Here is a 19,533-nt window from a genome sequence, read left to right on the forward strand (position 1 = left end):
GGTTAAAACTGTAAACACAATTCTAAATCAGGCTATGATCACTTTACTGTATATGAAAAGAAGGTTTCTGTAGTTTTCTTGTTTCTGTGCATTTTGAAATCAATATACATGATTAATTTTTTGTTACAAGAACTGATTTTTTTTAAACGAAAGCTGATTTGTTAAATGCAGTGGGTTATATGACGTGTTCCTGTTAGCTTTAGAGGATGATATAAGGAAATGATGTGGATATATATATATATTTATAGCTAACTTAAAATGTATATTTTTAGTAAGAGAAATTATGATAAGATTCCTCTAAAGTTCTATATAAAAATGTAATGCCTAATAGAAATAAATTTCTAATGATTTTATATAATCTATGCATGAATCACTATTATATAGAGTAATATTTTTATTGGGATTCTAAATACTGTATTGTATACTATCTATTGTCATGTAATATATACTTATAAGCTTTAAAAGGAAATTGGTAGCCCGGTACATAGTTAAATGGAAACAGTTTTTCAAGGAAACAAAAGATGGAAACGGTTTTTCAAGGAAACAAAAGAAAAAAGAGCGCTATAATCATTAATTTTCTCGTATTTGGTTTGTGGAAAATGACTTATCAGTGAGTGAAAATAAATTACTAAGTTAAAAAAAAAACTGTACATCAAGGAAGAGCCCACTTTTGTTTTTGAATAAAATGCCACTATTCTAGTGATAGATGAAAACAGATAAGTTAATGGTAGTATTATATATTTATTAATGTATACTGTATGTATCTTTTAGGAAGGCTTAATTTTGTATGTCTTCTCAATTTTATTAAGATGAAACCTTACTAATTAAGGTGTGTTTCTTATTAACTCCCCAGACGATTGTATGTAATGTACATGAAATTATAAGAGATCTGTTTATGCTTGGTATCGGGTTTTGCTATACTTTCCGACATGATCTGGTTTACTTATACTCTTTCAAAACTTTTTTATCTAATTAGGTTTATTTTTTGTGAGTTTCAAATTTCCTCCATATGAAATGTTTGTACCACATGTTAGATTTTTTTTTAATATTGGTTAATATCGTAAAAGGTTTGGCTATCAAAAGGGGAAAATGTAATTTAATGGTTTGAAATTTATAATTCAATGCCTTTTCAAAAAAAAAAACAAAAATTATAATTCAGTGCGTCCAGATTATGAGATTTGATCTGTGGCTTGAAAGCACATATAAAATGACATTTTCAAACATCAAAACAGTATTCATTTCTATCAAGTTTATATCATTTCAGATTTCAAACTACATCGTATAAAATGTATGATTTTGAGTCGATGTAATATATTTTTTGTTATCATTAACAAAAGAAAGAATATCCATATAATTCAAGAGATCAACGAATGTGTTGATTTTAACAGTAAAAAAAAAGCTGTTGATTTTAAATATAAGAAGACAGAATAGTTATAATTTTGATGTCAGATGTATATATAGTAGGCATATAGGATAGTGTTTATTATTCTCATTTATTACGATGTAGCATCGACCGTGGGATGTTTGAGGCAGTGGACCGGCGTGGCGTAGAGGACCCGGTACTGGCTTGTTGTCTCACTGTCTCACACGCGCCGGAGTTCAGTTTTACTTTTCTCGTTTTCTTTTTTATTTGCTTGTTCTTTTGGCAGCTAAATAGTTGCTAAATACTATACTATTTGTTATCTTACACAACATTACAGATTATAAGTTAGATACCATTGTAAAAATTATATTTATTATCCTAAACAAAGTTACAAACATATAAGTTAGATACCATTCATTGTTGCAAGAAGAAATTGGCAATCAAAGTCCACATCATATATTAGACAGAGTAAACTCTAATATATATATAGTATTGTCCAACTTCACTTGGTATGATGTTTTTTGAAGAGAAAATCTCAAGATCAAATCTGTGAGGGATTAACCCCATAGCGGACAATATCTCATATTAAGCGAAAAGTTAAACGTGACAGACGTTTAGTTCTAGTAAAGTGTTTGGCCTCCAGCACAGACATCCAATATGGTTCTAGTAGTGCATATGATCCAAGAATGCATCTGGCCCGTCGCAGCAATTGTAAATACTATAATAATCATTTTTGTCAAAAATAATAATTTGATAATGGTATTTCAAGTTTCCAACCTTCTACCTATAAAGCTAGTTACAATGAAGATGTTGAAACGTTCTTTCAACTATTGAATAGCTTACAACAGAATAGTTGAAAAAGAAAAAAAATTGATGTGGATTCAACAAGAGTTGAAAGTATTCAGCATGTTGAATACTTATAAGTGGGGTCCATTTTCATCACTTTTTTTATTTCATTTTGAATATTTATGATCAAATATTTTTATTATATTATATTTTTGTAAAATAAAATTGTACTAAAATTTATGAAATATCGTTAATATTAGTTTAATAATAGCGGAACTTAATTAATTTTCTTCCAAAATAGTAGAACTTTAAAGTATGAAATCTGCGTAATATTTCCTAACTTTTCAATTACGAAATTCATTTAGTGAATTATCAAGGCACGTTCTTTGCCACAAGAAAAACTCTTAACTTCTTAGAACATCTCCAAAAAAAACTCTACAACTTCAAATATATAATTCTTTGCTTTCCAAAAAGTAATTTAATAACTTCAAATTTAAAATTATATATTTTTATTTGCATTTTGGTATTTACAATTATATATCATATTTATGACTTTTAAATATTTTTTTGTTTATCCTTTTAATTCTTACAAATTTATATCTCATAAATATTTTAAATACATTTTTATAAATTTAATATTTACACAGAAAATTAAATAAAAGCTTTAAAATAAGATTTAAAATATTTTTAAACTAAATTTAAACAACAACAATATTATAAAGAAACTTAATAATTTTTGTAAAAAAGAAGGTACATGAAGACATAATTTATCATATGGTAAAAGATGAGAGTATCCAATTTTTAGCTCGTAATTTACAAATTAAAAATAATGAGATTCATTTTTACTTTGAAATGCACTAGTTTATCATATATACGAGCATTATGAAAATAATTTTATGAAATAATAGTATTTTACTTGTAGTTTAATATTTAACAATGTATTTCTATTTTAATTGTATATATTAGTGTAATATTTTATTAATTAATATTAATATAATATTTATATATATGCTAGTTATTTATAAAAAATATAATTTAAATTAACTATGAAAAATGTTAGAATCATAATATAAAATACAAATAATTTTAAAATTATGTTTGAAATTATTTTTTAGAGAATAATACTTTAAATTTCGAATATAAAGTTTTGCAAACTTAGAAACATAAGAACTGAAGTCATGACTCATGATTTCCAGTATCTCACGAAACATTTATCATCTCTGCACGAACTCTTCATCCTCAACTAATTTGGATTTGTTAAATATTTTAAATACGAAAAATGCTTGAATTTAACAATTAAACATAAATAAATTCTGGTAGAAAATAAATAAATTAGAATGAATCTCTAGAATATACTTTGGCATACTGAAAAATATAAGATTCTCAAAATTGGTTTAAAATATTAATATTTCATTTTTATAAATAGACATTTAGATAATAATCAATGTCCAAATTTAATGTTGATATCAAGTTTTATTTTGAGAGAGGTGCATTTTCCATGGAAAGTGATGGACTTGATTAATGTGGGGATCCACATATATGTTCCCATGTGCATAATGCTAACAAAATTGACAAAAGGCTATACTTTGATTGCATTAGACTTTACTTTGTGATGTATGTCATTTTTAAATTATGACATTTTTCTTCAACTCATCTTGGTGGTAAGGTGGTGATTTATCTATTCTTAATGTTAATGCAATATTTATTTTGTCAAGATAAAAGATATTGTAAGAAGATTCAATTATCTATTAATTACACGAGAAATATGTCAAAAGGTCCAAACAATGATATAAAGAAAAAAATATTTTTTCTAGTTAGCAATACTATATCAATACTATTAAAAGGAAAGGAGTTTTAATAAATATACTTAAAAAGGTTATTTCGACCTTTTCATTAACTAATAATATTTTGGTCTTAATTTGATTTGGACAAACGATATGTTACCTTAAATTTCTCTAACAATCATTTAGTCAAAGCTTTTATTTATTGGATACATATCTTTTTGTAAACGAAAAGGTTATACCATATATATACGACTACATAAATTTGGTTCGCGAAAATATAATATCACGTACAATTTATTATACTCTTCTCTAAATATGTTTCATTAACTTCATAATTAAGATAAGTTTTAAAATTATATATTATGTAAAATTTATTTTATTGACAAATAATAATTTAGTATTTAAGATAAGTTTAAAATTATCAAAAATCCAACAAATCCTTTTTTTACTGCTCAACAAAAAAACTACAAATCTATACTATTAAACTAGCCAAAAGCCTTTCAAATAAATTTTAAGTTTTACCAACTGAACAAATATAACTTTTATAAAATGCACAAAAATATAATGAAAGGTTAGATTTGGGCATTCGGGTCTTCGGATCAAATATAAATCAGTTTCTTTCAGATCCAAATTCTTTGGGTCTTGGGCATTTATATCCAACTAGATATTTGAATTATCTTTTGTTCAGATCAGTTTCTTTTAGTTCCAGGTCAGTGTGAGTCAATAATTCAAATGTCTGTAAAATCTACTATGTAATTTGGCTACATAATTAGTCTAGCTCGGTTCGAGTATTTAGGACAAAAAGATCTAAAGAATCCGAAAAGCCAAAAAATCAAAACACGAAAATACCCAAAATCAAACAAATACCAGAAATAACTAAATATCTAAAAGACCAAAATCTTACCTGAGAACCAAAAATATCCAATATTTTAAATATATTTTAAAATTTTGAAATCTTAACCAAAACCTGAAACTATAACAGAAAACATGAATCCAAAATTTACAATAATATTTTTATACAGAGAACATATATGAATTGCTAAAATATACATAATATGAACAAAACATACAGAGTCCAACAGAGACCAGCATGTCCAAAAAAATCTAATAGGTACTTTTTTCCAATCCCGACTCTCAACCTGTATTTCGTATTGGTTTGGTTCGTTTATCAAATTTAGGTAAAATTTTCATACTTAAGAAAGAGTTACATAATAGTGTATATAAAAAATCTCGAATAAACTTATTCATAAGTTATATAATTGTAAACAAATTTCTGTATTCGATATAATACGACTTTATAATATAATAATACACAATATACTCAAAATACTATCTCATATCCAATTTCGTATATAACCCATAAAATCCGCGCTTTTGAAGCGCAAGTCAAAATCTATTATATCTATACTATTAAAGCAGAATCCCTCCTAGGATTCTGCCCCTGCCTTTTCAATATATTTACAACCAACTGCCACTGCTTTTTTCTTTTTAAAAAAACAAAAAAACGTCAATGTTAATTGACCAATCGGAATGCTTTGTTTTTCTAGCCCATCACACCTAATAAAGCCCACTGCCGAGTAAGTTGGTGAATTTTAAAATCCAAACAGAAATTATTGTTCAGCCCATCAAATTCCTCTTCATAATCAAACCCTACGGCCTATACTATGAAAACGCCATCAATTCAATTTTTATTTGGTCAAACCCTATACCCTAAAATAAAAACACTAACGAGATGAATATCTATACTATAGGTAAACAACAATGTAAATCAAACCCTATACCCTAAAATGATAAGGCTTAAGGCTTAAAAGGATTAAACAACAATCCAACAAACGCACGTGTGCAAATAAAAATAAAAATATGACTTATTTATACTAATAATATTTTTCAAACCTTATACCCTTATGTATTCATACGCATAACCTAATGGTTAGTTTATTCAATTATTTTAAAAATTTACCAATCCCATATCTAATAGATACGGTTTATTTTAAAATATCTGATTGTTTTTTCCTAAAGTTTCGATACCATATCTATTGTAACTATAATTTTAACAACATAATATTCCCTATAAGATTTTCCGATTTAAAAGGTGGAAGGTTATTTGCCCTACAATCACGGTGCAAATAAATGTACAACCAAATTTAGAAAATTAAGATACACACAGGCTACATTCAAAGTTCATAAATATCTTCCTATAATCTAGATTGCGTGTAACTTACTCACAGAATATATTTTAAACATTTCTGGTAACTGCATTTAGTACTTATTAACGATAAAGATCTCGAAAATATTTTGACTAGCCTACAAGTTTTCAAATAACCTAATCTACTCTTCCTATAACTTCTTCCTATTATAAATACCCACGCCTCTTGCTAAAACACTCATACCGCAAAACCAAAATAATGGCTTCTAAAGCGCTCACCAACACAGCAAATGATTCTACTGAACAAATCACCGCCCTCAGCGACTTGAAGCCAAAGCACACTACTAAGATGGTTCATGTCAAGGTTCTACATTCCTGGTCACAAAACATCAATCACGGGGGGGGAAACCATGGAATTCGTATTGGCTGATGAGAATGTAAGCAATGACTTACTTTTTCAATAGAATAGTGTTTTTTTAAAAAGAATTGTGTAACTTGAGCATTGATATTAAGTGATGTTAATATTTCTAATTTATTTAATTGTAACATGTACAAGGGTCATAAAATTCATGCAAGCTGCAAAAAGACTTACTTTGAGAGTAAAGGAAGACTTCTTCTGGTTGGAGTATGGCGCAACATCAGAAACTTCCAAGTCAGGCCTGCTGGAGGAGCATATCGCACAACAAACCATATCTACAAGATTTCATTTAATCAAGCAACAGTCGTTAGTCGGTCCAATTTCATGAATGATGACTTATCTCTTAATTTGGTCGATTTTCAAAGCGTTCTATCTGGAACTCTTGATGAAAAATACCTAATAGGTAAATACGTAATGGATAGTTTCTGCAATTAAATTGTGTACTTGCTACATTTAATAACTTTTCAATGTTTTATAAACAGATGTGCTGGGCCAAGTTTTGGATTGTGGTGCTGTCGAAACTATTCAATGTGCTGGTGGAAACCAGCGTAAAAAACTAGAGTTCACCCTAAGAGACATCAAGTAATTTTTTCTGTGATCTAAATTCAATCCAATCAATTATTTTCGAGTGACATAATCAATTTCATATAGTTTGACTAACCTCGCTTTTTTTACTTGTGAGTTAGTGATTCAAGAATACCATGCTGTATTTGGGGCAAGTTAACCGACACTCTCCATTCTGCCTGCAATCAAGACGATGGTTTGGTTACTTTGCTTCTGAGGTTTGCAAAAATTGGAAAGTTCAGAGGTGCATATTTGAACTTCGCTAGATTTCGTTAAAAAAATAACAATTATTATATACATAAGCCTGTATAATATCTAATCTACTAAATCGTATCCACAACAGGAGAAGTACAAATTTCTAACTCCTTTGATGCTTCTCAAATGATCATCAACCCTGCAATACCAGACGCAGAAGCATTTAAAGATATGTAAGGGGATGATCTTTTTTTTTTTTTACAGTACTTATTTGTCTATCAGACTAACTTTGAGAGTATATTTTTGTAAGGGATACTGGGGATGACAAAACTCTAATGCCGTATGAAATTAATGAGGACAGTCAAGAGTACATCAAGAAGCAAATTGATCAGGCAGATAAGCGAGGACAGCGTGATAAGTGGTTGCTATACCCCACTAAAAACATTTATGAAATGAAAGCATCAACTCAAGTAAGCAGTTTACCCGCGCTATTTTACTTATGTTAAAATGTATAGCCCGTGTACATTGGTTAAAACCATTTTATTTTTTATTGTTTAGGTTGATAAATGTTTAGTGACTTGCACAGTCTATGAAATTGATATGGATTGGTCCTGGTATTACTTTGGTTGTGATGCATGCCAAAAAAGGGTGATAAAAACAGGCACCAAGAATAAGATAGTGAATGGAATTGAGATCACCACTCATATTTGGTGGTGTGAGGCATGCAACGACTATGTTCTGAAAGTTTCACCAAGGTATGGCTTAAAGAAATAAAATAAAACGACATGCTTTTTACATTATACTGATGTTGACCAGTTAAAAGAATCACTGATGTCTGTCAACTCTATAGGTTCTGGCTTCATTTGATGGTCAAAGATGATACTGGTCTGTCAAAAATAATGATCCTAGACAAGGTGGCTAATGGGATTGTTGCTGAATCCCCAGTCAAGTTGTTGAATGGAAGCTGGGATGAGGTAAATATTATAATTAAATATGGCGATTATTTTATGCAATCCTACTGACGAAATAAAACTAGTCTATAACTCTATTTTGACAGCTTGAAGACACAAGCTTAATACCAGACGCTATTACTGATTTGATTGGACAAAGTTTCACATTTGGAGTCTATGTTGAGAAGGATAATGTATCTTATGGTGCTGAGATATACAAAGTCGGAAAAATCTACAAAGACAGGATGAATTGCTTAACTGGTTCAATCACACCAGTTCAGTCTGATACGCCCTTGACAATTACCAGTGTTGATGAGGTAAAATTGTCTAATCTAAGTTGATATCAATATTTTTAACGCGAGAGTTTCTTTCTTAACGACCTTATCAATGTGTTTTTATGCAGGGTTCTGTTTATTTGACTGATAGCCAAGAACTTAACGAGTCTGTGTCCACACCATCCAGTAAGAGAAACAAAGATGAGGCTATTTCTCTACCTGACATCAGTTCAACATCAAAGAAACCATGCTTAATGACTGTTAAAATCGAGAAGGCAGAAGAGGCTGCTAAGAAACGTGGCTAAGTTAGGAAGAAGACTACTGTTTATTGTTTTCTTTCATTTGAGTTTTTTTTTTTTTTTAAAATTCGTTGGTTTTTTTTTCTTTCATAAACTTATGTTGGATTTCTGCTTTTCAATCAGTCTATTTATCCTAATGCATTGTTAAGTTAATCGTCAAATGTTTGATCCACACCAATCTACACAAAATTAACCAACTCAAATTCAAATATACTTGAATTAATCAAAAGTTTCAATTACATATCGAGGTGAGAAATAATCACTATAGCTCTGTTCATGAGGATAATATAATATTTGATGTTGTAGATATAAATCTATACTATTAAAACAGTTGTTATAGTTAAGGTAAACGTAGTGTTAATTTTGATTTGAAACTAACATTGATTGTATGCTTTTTAAAATCACCAAAAATCGCAATTTTTATTATTAACAAATATATTTTGTACTTTGAATGGAGAAAATTAATGTAAATTATATATAAATCAGTGAAGTAGATGAATAAATCAGTTATCGGTATTATTTCAAAACTAATAAAATATTTTAGAAGATACGGCATCATCTTTCTTTACTTTGTTCCTATGTTTAGGTTCTAAATTAATTAGAAGACTTTCTCATCACAAGTGGTGGCCGTAATTGACATTGTAGAGAATTACAATGTCAAACACAAACAAAGAGGTCCCTCCAGGATCTGGATCTGAAGATTTGATACCCTCGCAGCAAAGAAAAAGAAAGAGAACAGCGAACACCAATGATGAAGAGAACACACAGCCGTGTGGTTCTAATTTCAACAACACTGAAACTTGTGTGCCTCTTAACAACGTTTTTCCAAGGGTTCTAGCTGATATCTCCAATATTCATCCTAATATGCCGTCCTCGATAGTTAATTTTGGAACCACCCCTACTAATGGTTTAACAGTCCTTCCACAAAACATCTTTGTTGACTTCATATAATTTTTGTGCTTTACCTCAAATACCAAATTGAATAATTTTCTTTATAGATTATGGGAAACATGAGAGTGGCCAAGAAAAAAGATTGAAGAGCAGTTCCTATAAGTTGATGTGTAAGAGAATCCTCTCATATGTCCTTATATGCGTGTTTTAAACGTTTGTTCTAATGTTAATAATGAAATTTTTTTTTTTTTCAATTAGCGCAATCAAGCAATCAAACTACTGTCAGCAACATCATTGGAGGATCTAACTATGATTCAACAGTTCTAAAGAGAAAGAGATCAGCAACCATTGATGTCACTGACCATACACCGTCAACGTTTTCCAGTAAGAAACGATGTCCCAAATCAAGGGTTCTAACTGATATTACCAATGTACTACCTACTCCCAGAACATTGCCTTTGCAACTTGGAACACCTTCTACAAATGGTTTGTGTGTTACAAAGATAACTAATAAGGGTAAATATTATAAATCTAAAATATTTTAAATCTTTTAAGCCTTTTCTGCAATTGGTTACTACTTCTGATTAGAAACAAGGAAATTTTCAGCTAAAGGCAAGGGGAAGGTACTTGCTGGAGATAACAAGTTCAAGACAAAAACTACAACCAAGAGTTGCAGGAAAACATTGGAAGCTCAATTCGATGGTTGTGTAAATGATAATTCTTCAAGTGAGGATGATGAGGACCAAGCATACCAGTGTGACTATCAAGGTCGACACTTTTTATTGTTTACCTTAGTTTTGTTCATTATCTATTTAACTAAAGTCGATTAACCATTTTTTAATGTTTTATGTAAAAGCAGAAGAGTCTGAATTAGACAAAGAACAAGTTTATGATTGTAGTAGCGAAGAGAGTGACACAAGCGATTGTGAAACTATAAGCTGCGACCAAGATACTGATAACAGATCACCCAATGTCGACTCAAATCAGAAGACAAAGACAGCTTCTTCACGTACGCCGATGACCAAAGCAACATCATCTCGGAAACAATATGGTACTCAGTTCAAGGGATGACCTAATTGATATTAAAAATGGCTTCTAAAGCACAAATCAAAAATATTTTTTGGTTTTCGTTATTTTCAGCTAATGATTTGAATTTTTCATAAACAGGTTACATTGATGACGGTGATCCTACTTTCAAATGTGAGCATTGTGGGGCTATTATGTGGTATGGTGAAAGGATAAACAACAAAAAGAACACCCGTAAACCCAAGTTTGCTCTTTGTTGTGGTCAAGGACAAGTCCAACTTCCACTGTTGAAGGATTCACCAGCTACATTGAAACAATTACTTTATGGCAATGATAAAAAAAGCATATACTTCAGAGATAACATTCGGCAGTTAAATATGGTTTTCTCATTTACATCGCTTGGTGGTAAATGCGACCGGTCAGTTCCAAAGGGATGTGGCCCTCTAAAGATGTTTGTACTTCAAGGAGAGAACTATCATTTGATGGGTAGTTTGAAGCCTCCTCCAGGAAACACTGCTAAGTTTGGACAGCTCTATATTGTCGACACAGAAAATGAAGTTACCAACCGTGCTTCTATAATTGGGTATAATGTTTCTCTTTATTTGATAGATTTCCATTTGATGTCAAAAGGTTGGTATATTACAGATTGTGTTATTGTCTTTGCAGGAAGTACAAGACAGCTTCAGAAACATCTAAAAAGGAGACAATTCGGAAACAAGTTATTGAGTCTTTATTGAAGATGCTAAACGAGGTCAATCCATATGTCCATCAATTTAGATCAGCAAAGGATAGATTTGACACAAATCCGGAAGAAACATTCCATATGCGCATAATTAGCAGTCGTGCAAAAGATGGAAGGACATACGACACTCCTACAGCTTCTGAGGTTGCTGCATTGATTCCGGGAGATTTCAATTTGGACATGGATAAACGAGATATTGTGCTGCAAGAGAAACAAACTGGTTGGCTAAAGAGGATTAGTGAGATTCACCCTTCTTACTTGGCACTCCAATATCCTCTAATCTTTACTTATGGTGAAGATGGTTTCAGACTTGGGATTAAAAAGAGAGAGACAGAGGCTACTGCTAAACTAAAGAGGCAGACTATTAGTATGAGGCAGTGGTATGCATTTCGTCTACAGGAAAGGGAGAATGAGTGTCATACACTTCTGCATTCTAAGCGTTTGTTTCAGCAGTTCTTAGTTGATTCTTATACCTCCATCGAGTCTAACAGGCTTTGTTATCTAAGGATGAACCAAAAAAGCCTTCGATCCGATACCTATGACTCTATACAACATGCCGGGAACGCAGGAAAGAAGGATTTGCATAACCAAGGAGAGCGATTTTTGCTACCAGCCTCATTCACAGGAGGACCAAGATACATGAAGAACAATTATATGGATGCAATGGCTATATGCAAATATTTTGGGTTTCCTGATCTGTTTATCACATTCACCTGCAATCCTAAGTGGCCTGAAATCACCAGGTATCTACAAAAGCGAAACCTTATTGCTGATGATAGACCTGATATTATTGGAAGGATTTTCAAAATCAAACTTGATTCTCTCATGATTGATTTAACGGATAAAGAGCTGCTGGGGAAGACAGTCTCATGTGAGTAATTATTTGTTATTCCGTTTTTTTTTATCCTTTTTGACACGTTTGTTAATTATAGATCTTTCACTCATATTTTTTTTCAGCAATGTACACCGTTGAGTGGCAGAAACGCGGTCTACCGCATGCACATATTCTGTTGTTCATGCATCCTAATTCCAAATTTCCTACCACTGATGACATTGACAAGGTGATCGTTGCTGAGATTCCAGACAAGGACAAAGAGCCAGAGCTTTATGACATTATTAAAGATATGATGATTCATGGTCCATGTGGAGCTGTTAACATGAATTCGCCATGCATGGAAAATGGTTCATGTTCGAAGATGTATCCTAAAGCTTATGCAGATGTAACTACAGTCAATAAAGAAGGGTTTCCTGTCTATAGAAGACGAGAACAACCAGGCAGATTTGTTGAAAAAAAAGGTTTCAAGTGTGACAACAGATATGTGATTCCATACAACAAGGATTTGTCTCTTCGTTTTCGCGCTCACATTAATGTGGAGTGGTGCAATCAGACCGGTTCTATAAAATACTTATTCAAGTATATTAACAAAGGGCAGGATCGTGTCACCATTGCTGTTGAGCCTCCAGAAAAAGGATCTGCCGATCAGAACATTTCAACGAATGGTAAGTTGAAGGAGAAGAAAAAAAATGAAATCAAGGACTTCTTCAACTGCAGGTATTATTTTGACCTGATGTCTAATTTTATTTTAAGCTTTCGAAGTCAGTGGCTGTTTAGTTTGTATTATCCTGATTGTCTTGCTATTATCATTTTCAGATATGTCTCAGCCTGCGAAGGTGCTTGGAGGACTTTTATGTTTCATATTCACTACAGATCAACACCAGTTGAGAGATTGCAGTGGCATCTTGAAGGAAAACAGATCATTATTTTCAAAGATGATGATACATATGAAAAAGTAACCAGCCGGAAGCTTATTGAAAATACTATGTTTTTGGGTTGGTTTGAATTGAACAAGGTCAGTGCGGTAGCTCGGACACTCACTCTAGCTGAAATTCCAACAAGGTTTACTTGGAATAAGAAAGTCAAAAAATTTCATGATAGGAAGAAAGGATTCAGCATTGGGAGAATCAATTATGCACCACGTGAGATTGAAGACGCATTCTATTGCCGTGTGTTGCTTAACATTGTGAGAGGTCCAACATGTTATGAAGATATTAAGACGTTTAGAGGGGTCGAGTATCCTTCGTACAAGGAGACATGTTTTGCAATGGGATTGCTAGAAGATGATCAGGAATATATAGACGACCTCAAAAGAGCAAGTTTCACTGGCTCTGCAAGTTATTTGCGTCAAGCTTTTGTTATCATGCTCATGTCTAAATCTTTGTCAAAGCCAGAAGTCGTTTGGGAAGAGACTTGGGAGTTTCTTGCGGAAGACATTGAGCATAAGAGAAGGAAGCTATTACATAGACCAGGTACAATTTTTGACTCGAATTTTTGTTTAAAATAAATTTGTGACAACAATATTTTGAAGCAATTTAGTCTGAATTGTTAGTAACTATATATTTTTTTGGAACTAGATCTTAGCTTGAGTGATGCAGAAAAAAAACAGTATGCGCTTATAGAGATTGAGAAGCTTCTAAAGAGTAATGGAACTTCTTTGGAGAAGTGGAAATCAATGCCTAAACCAATTCCAGACATTGTTAATAATAATGTTTTGATTATGGACGAGCTCAGTTACGACCGGGAGGAGTTAGAATCTGATCTTCAGCGTGACATTCCAAAACTAACAGATGAGCAAAAGAAGATATACGATGAGATTACTGATGCTGTTTTCACAAAAAAAGGAGGGGTGTTTTTTGTTTATGGATTTGGTGGTACAGGCAAAACTTTCTTATGGAGATTACTTTCTGCTGCAGTACGTGTTAGAAGCGAAATATGTCTAAATGTGGCCTCGAGTGGGATAGCTTCTCTGTTGCTGCCGGGAGGAAGGACTGCACATTCTCGATTTGGTATTCCTATCAATCCAGATGAATTTTCCACTTGCAAACTTACACAAGGAACTGATAAAGCGGATCTGGTGAAAGCAGCCTCCCTCATAATCTGGGATGAAGCTCCAATGATGAGCAAGCATTGTTTTGAATCATTGGATAGGAGTATGTTGGACATTGTTGGAGACAAGGATAAAAGACCTTTTGGTGGCAAAGTTGTTGTTTTCGGTGGAGATTTTAGACAAGTGTTGCCTGTCATTCATGGAGCTGGAAGGGCAGAGATCGTTATGGCTGCTCTTAATTCATCTTATCTATGGAAGCATGTAAAAGTTTTGCAACTAACCAAGAATATGCGTCTGCTGTCCAATAATTTGTCGGCTGAGGAGTCAAAAGACTTGCAGGAGTTTTCACAATGGATATTAGATATTGGAGATGGAAAGATTGGTGATGGAAATGATGGGGAATCTCTTATCGACATCCCAGAGGAGTTTCTGATTCTTGATGCTAAAGATCCAATAGAAGCTATAAGTTCAGCAGTGTATGGAGATGCTACTTCTTTACACCAGAACAACGAGGCAAAGTTTTTTCAGGAGAGAGCTATTCTATGTCCTACTAACGATGATGTCAACATGATTAATCAACATATGCTGGATAAGCTTCATGGTTAGTTACAATTTTTTTCATTTTTACATGTAAAATTTTGACCAGTGTTATATATTTGTTAACAATCAAGATCTTTCATGCAGGAGAGGAAAAAATATTTCTAAGCTCTGATTCTATTGATGCTTCAGATAGGTTTTCTGTTAATGACCAAGCTCTTACTCCAGATTTTTTAAACAGAATCAAAGCATCAGGATTGCCAAATCACAGTCTGCGTCTGAAAGTGGGTTGTCCAGTGATGTTGCTAAGAAATATAGATCCTGTTGGTGGATTGATGAATGGTACTAGACTCCAGATTACAGAAATGTATGACTTCATGATAAAGGCGAAGGTCATTACAGGGGAAAAGGAAAAAATTGGCCGAACTGTGCTAATTCCTAGACTCTCTATAACTCCTTCAGATAAAAAGTTGCCATTCAAAATGAGGAGAAGACAATTGCCTATTAGTGTAGCATTCGCCATTACTATCAATAAAAGCCAGGGTCAAACATTGTCTGAAGTTGGAATTTATCTACCAAGACCAGTTTTTTCTCACGGACAACTCTATGTTGCTATTTCCAGAGTGACTTCAAAGAAAGGATTGAAGATATTGATTGTTGACAGTGAAGGTAAACCTCAACGTCAAACAAAAAACGTGGTCTTTAGAGAGATTTTCGATAATCTATAGATTATGAAGTTTATGTTTAGTTACTGTTTTATATTAAAACATTTCTCTTATATTATGATTGGAACTTTTGGAAAAGTTCCATACATAAAGGTTCCTAAATTTTAATTTTCATGATGAAGCTGGAAAGCCTCAGTAAGTACCCAAAGTCTCTAAAGTATAATGCAATCACGTATAATGCAATCAACATTCATCAAAAAAATCTTCCGGTTTATTCCCCTAACTACCAGTTTCAGTTCTGAGCCTAATTACTAAAATTTTAAGCTTTTAAAATGCACTTACTTGGGTTTGTATTTCTTTGCAGTCATGTCTTTGTCCCATGTCCTTCAAATGAATAAAGCTTCTGTCTCTAAACCTTTGACTGCTCGAGCTACTGTGTAAATCTCATGTTGTGTACAACAGACTGCACCACCTGTACATCAATTGTATATTTAATTAAGTCAACTCACTAAACGGTAAAACATATACCGTTTCTCATTTCTAAATCAACCAAATAAACCTATAGTCCGAGACTTATCTGTGAACTGCAAGGTTTTTTATAGACTTTGCCTCATGGCCTTCATCATTATTCAACTGTCAGCTTTGTGCTGTTCAATTAGAAAACAACATTAAGTCTAAAGTCGATATTTTCCAAATATTTAATATGACTTTCGTGGATGAATAGATGAAAGAAAAACTTATAGGGAATATCGGCAGATATATTATAGTTAATGTAAAAAAGACAAACTTTCTGAAAAGAACTTATCTTTTATATTGAAGTCATGTTTTCCTTCATAGGAGAATGAAGTCTGTAGTCTTTGATTGATTCACATCGTCTTCAGACTCTTCGAAATCATTCCAATCTCACATTGATAAGAAATCTGAAATCAAACAAAACGTTATAATTTTATATCTGTTATTTAAAAATCTGAAGAACAGATGATATTATATTTACCTTTGGTTGTCTTCCAACTCTTCTTATGATACAATCGACAACCACTTATCACGCTGGAAGGGCAGAGATCGTGTTGGAAATGCAGAGATCGTTATGGACATATGAGAGGATTCATGGAGCTGAGATTTTCACAACTCCATGAACATGTTTGTTCACAAGATTTTGCCTTCAGCTCTGAAAAACAAAACAATAACATGTTTTTAAAGATCAAAGTAATGATGTTAGAGATGGGCCAAATATAAAAGAAAAATCTGACCTAGATATTGGGTATGGTCAAATCCTCTGTGAATCTACCGACTTTTAAAGCTTCTGTTTCACTTTGTTTCCTTAAAAAAAAACAGTAAGCAACAGATTAAACTAAAACAGATTAGTTGAATCGGGCTTTCAAAACTTACATGCTTTTATGATCTTTCACTTCCTCTTCGATCCAAGTTATCAACAAGATCTGAACAGATCTGAGATCTCAGTGCTTATCATTCAAAGCTATAAGTTTTCGAAACTCTCTTTTACTCTGTGAGCTTTTACTCTGTCAATTGCATGTGGTTTCAATTGTTAAAAACAAAGAACAAAATATAACAAAGATTTAATCATCGAAGAATGTATTGTAATTCTTACCTTTTATAACACACAGAGATGAACAAGAAATGAGATTACTCCTTCTGATTTTTTTTGGGAGATCTTCGAATCGGAAACAACGAGGAGAGCGATTGCTTTTCTAATTTGAGAGAAGTTACGGAGAAAATGAAGATGTCGGCAGAGTTTTTGTCTTTTTACTTTCACTATCTGATTTTTTAATAATACTAAAGAATCAGATTTTTTTGTCTTTTTAATTTCAACATAAAGAAAATATTTAATATATTTTTTGACTATCTTATAGTGTCTTAAGACGACTTATATATGCAAAAAAGATTTAGCGTTAATTTCCAATGTGGACTAATAAGATGGTAAAATAATTTCAACATCCCACTAAACAAATCTGACAAAAGGATATTAATTACACTTTAAAAAAAACTTTACATAATTAACACAAATCATCTACTGCTACCCTTACATATACATAATTATTACCCAAAACAAAGAAAAAAAACTACAAAACAAGTTATATATTTTTAATTTTAAAAATTACATTTATAGTTTTTACTTATGACAAATTTGAAAAATTATAGATACCAATTTAGTTTTTAGTTTTGATAGTAAAATATGTCTGATAATATTAAAAAAACCCACTTAATATTTGAACTCTTTCACAACCTCTCAACTATAAATACATATATATATATATGTATACATCTATACTATTATATTAGCATCAAGATTATATATTTTTATATTTATATATAGTTACTTATCATCCTAATTATATAAAACCGCTACTAAAAATATAACATAAAAACACTGATTAAAAAAATATACATGTTATACAAGTTATAAATAAAATATATTTCAAAATTAGATAATCCCGCGCTTTGAAAGCGCGGGTCAAAATCTAGTATATATTATAAAGCCAAACCACCAAAACGGGTGTTAAAGACAATAAGCAATTTTCTAAAGCCAAGGAATTAATATTATCCTCAACTTTTTTGATGTGAAACTTAACATATTTTTAGTTAAGTACTAGCCAACTTTATATTAGAAGATAAAATGTCTAATATATATTGATTTAAATAATTGTATCCATAAAGTCTTTGACTAAATGTCCAACCATACTTCCATCTAATGCCAAGCAGTGTTGGAAATTGTAACCTCCCAGTAGAAAAAAGTGTCGTCATAAAGATGTCTTTTTGGTCATCTGATTTGTATTAGAATGAAGCTCAGAAGAGCAGATAACTTTACAAGAGGTGATAGACATAAACCATACTAAACAACCACTAACCCACAAGCAAGAGAGATTCAGCTAGACCCAAAAACTATATATATATTACAAACTAATTCATCTCACAAGACGCATAAGATTTCTCAGAGATGAAAAGAGCGGATAACCAATTTAGAAATCATGTTGCCACATATGATCTTCTGATTCTCGGGTTGAACACACTTTTAGCAATGAGAAAAGAACCTCTATTAGATGGAAAAGATTCCAGCTCAACCATCCAAAAAAGAGTCAAACTAAGATGGAAAAAGATATCGTCTTTTAAGTACCAAAAGGAATGCTGCATTTCCAATGGGGGTTCTACTCATTGTTTTTAGAACTTTTGGATGGGAGTTCTTCACAAAAGTAGTGGATCCCACAACTACATACACACATATAATATATATATATACATATATGTATTTTTAGAACTCCAATGGGTAGAACCTCCATTAGAGATGCTCTAAGCCTTTGGACGATTGATAACTTCCACCAATGTTTTGTTATCCAAAGCAAAGGAGACCTTGGTGAATATCGATGAGAAATCATGCATTGGATGGACAATCTAAAGGTTGATAAAGCAGCATCAAGAGCTGAATTCATATTTACAAAAGTTAACCTACTATGAAGAAGAGCCGTTCCTTCCGAGTCCTTTACTACCTAAGCAGCCCTCCTATCTTATTTTTCTTTGTCATCTAAAAGAATTAGGACCGATTTTTATGACTTCAATAAAATATCAAATATCACTTCAAATATATTATATATATATGGAGATAAACTAATGCATAAATCATTTAAATGTAATGCAAGTACTATCAACACACACAGTAATATTTAATTTAAGACATTATAAGTTATGATAAATATATATTTTTGATGATTTCCAGTTATAAAGTAAAATCTGAATAAAAGTGACCAAGTCGAATATACATTTGTGAAATTAAATAAAAACATGTGTTTTCACATGTAAGTTTTCCAAAATGTTTTTTTTTTGTTTTTTGAAACATTCCAAAATGTTATATAATTTTACTATTTTTAGATTTGGAAAAGAGAAAAAATAGAATCTATGAACTCAAAACTTAACTATTTTTACTGACTTTTTTTAATTCTTATGTATTTAAAACTCTAATACATAATTGATTACTAGAACACATACTTGGTTGT

General features: G+C 31.7%; 1 long non-coding RNA gene across 4 annotated transcripts; it reads right to left on the minus strand.

Annotated features, from left to right (window-relative positions):
- Positions 1–6,113: 6,113 nt before the first annotated feature.
- Positions 6,114–17,587, minus strand: LOC111200662. 4 transcript variants are annotated; one of them, XR_007315801.1, is made up of 8 exons: positions 17,136–17,580; positions 16,916–17,046; positions 16,777–16,837; positions 16,521–16,694; positions 15,869–16,446; positions 7,159–7,240; positions 6,672–6,772; positions 6,114–6,454 (listed from the first exon to the last, which is right to left on the minus strand). It is a non-coding gene; the product is annotated as an uncharacterized LOC111200662 (long non-coding RNA). The 4 variants fall into 4 exon arrangements; XR_007315803.1 differs by lacking the exon at positions 6,114–6,454 and adding an exon at positions 7,414–7,455 and having other exon boundaries at positions 6,593–6,772; positions 17,136–17,587; XR_007315802.1 differs by lacking the exon at positions 6,114–6,454 and having other exon boundaries at positions 6,593–6,772; positions 16,777–16,846; positions 17,136–17,583.
- Positions 17,588–19,533: the final 1,946 nt, after the last annotated feature.

This window comes from Brassica napus, chromosome A8 (genome assembly GCF_020379485.1).
Source record: "Brassica napus cultivar Da-Ae chromosome A8, Da-Ae, whole genome shotgun sequence".
Lineage (NCBI taxonomy): Eukaryota > Viridiplantae > Streptophyta > Magnoliopsida > Brassicales > Brassicaceae > Brassica > Brassica napus.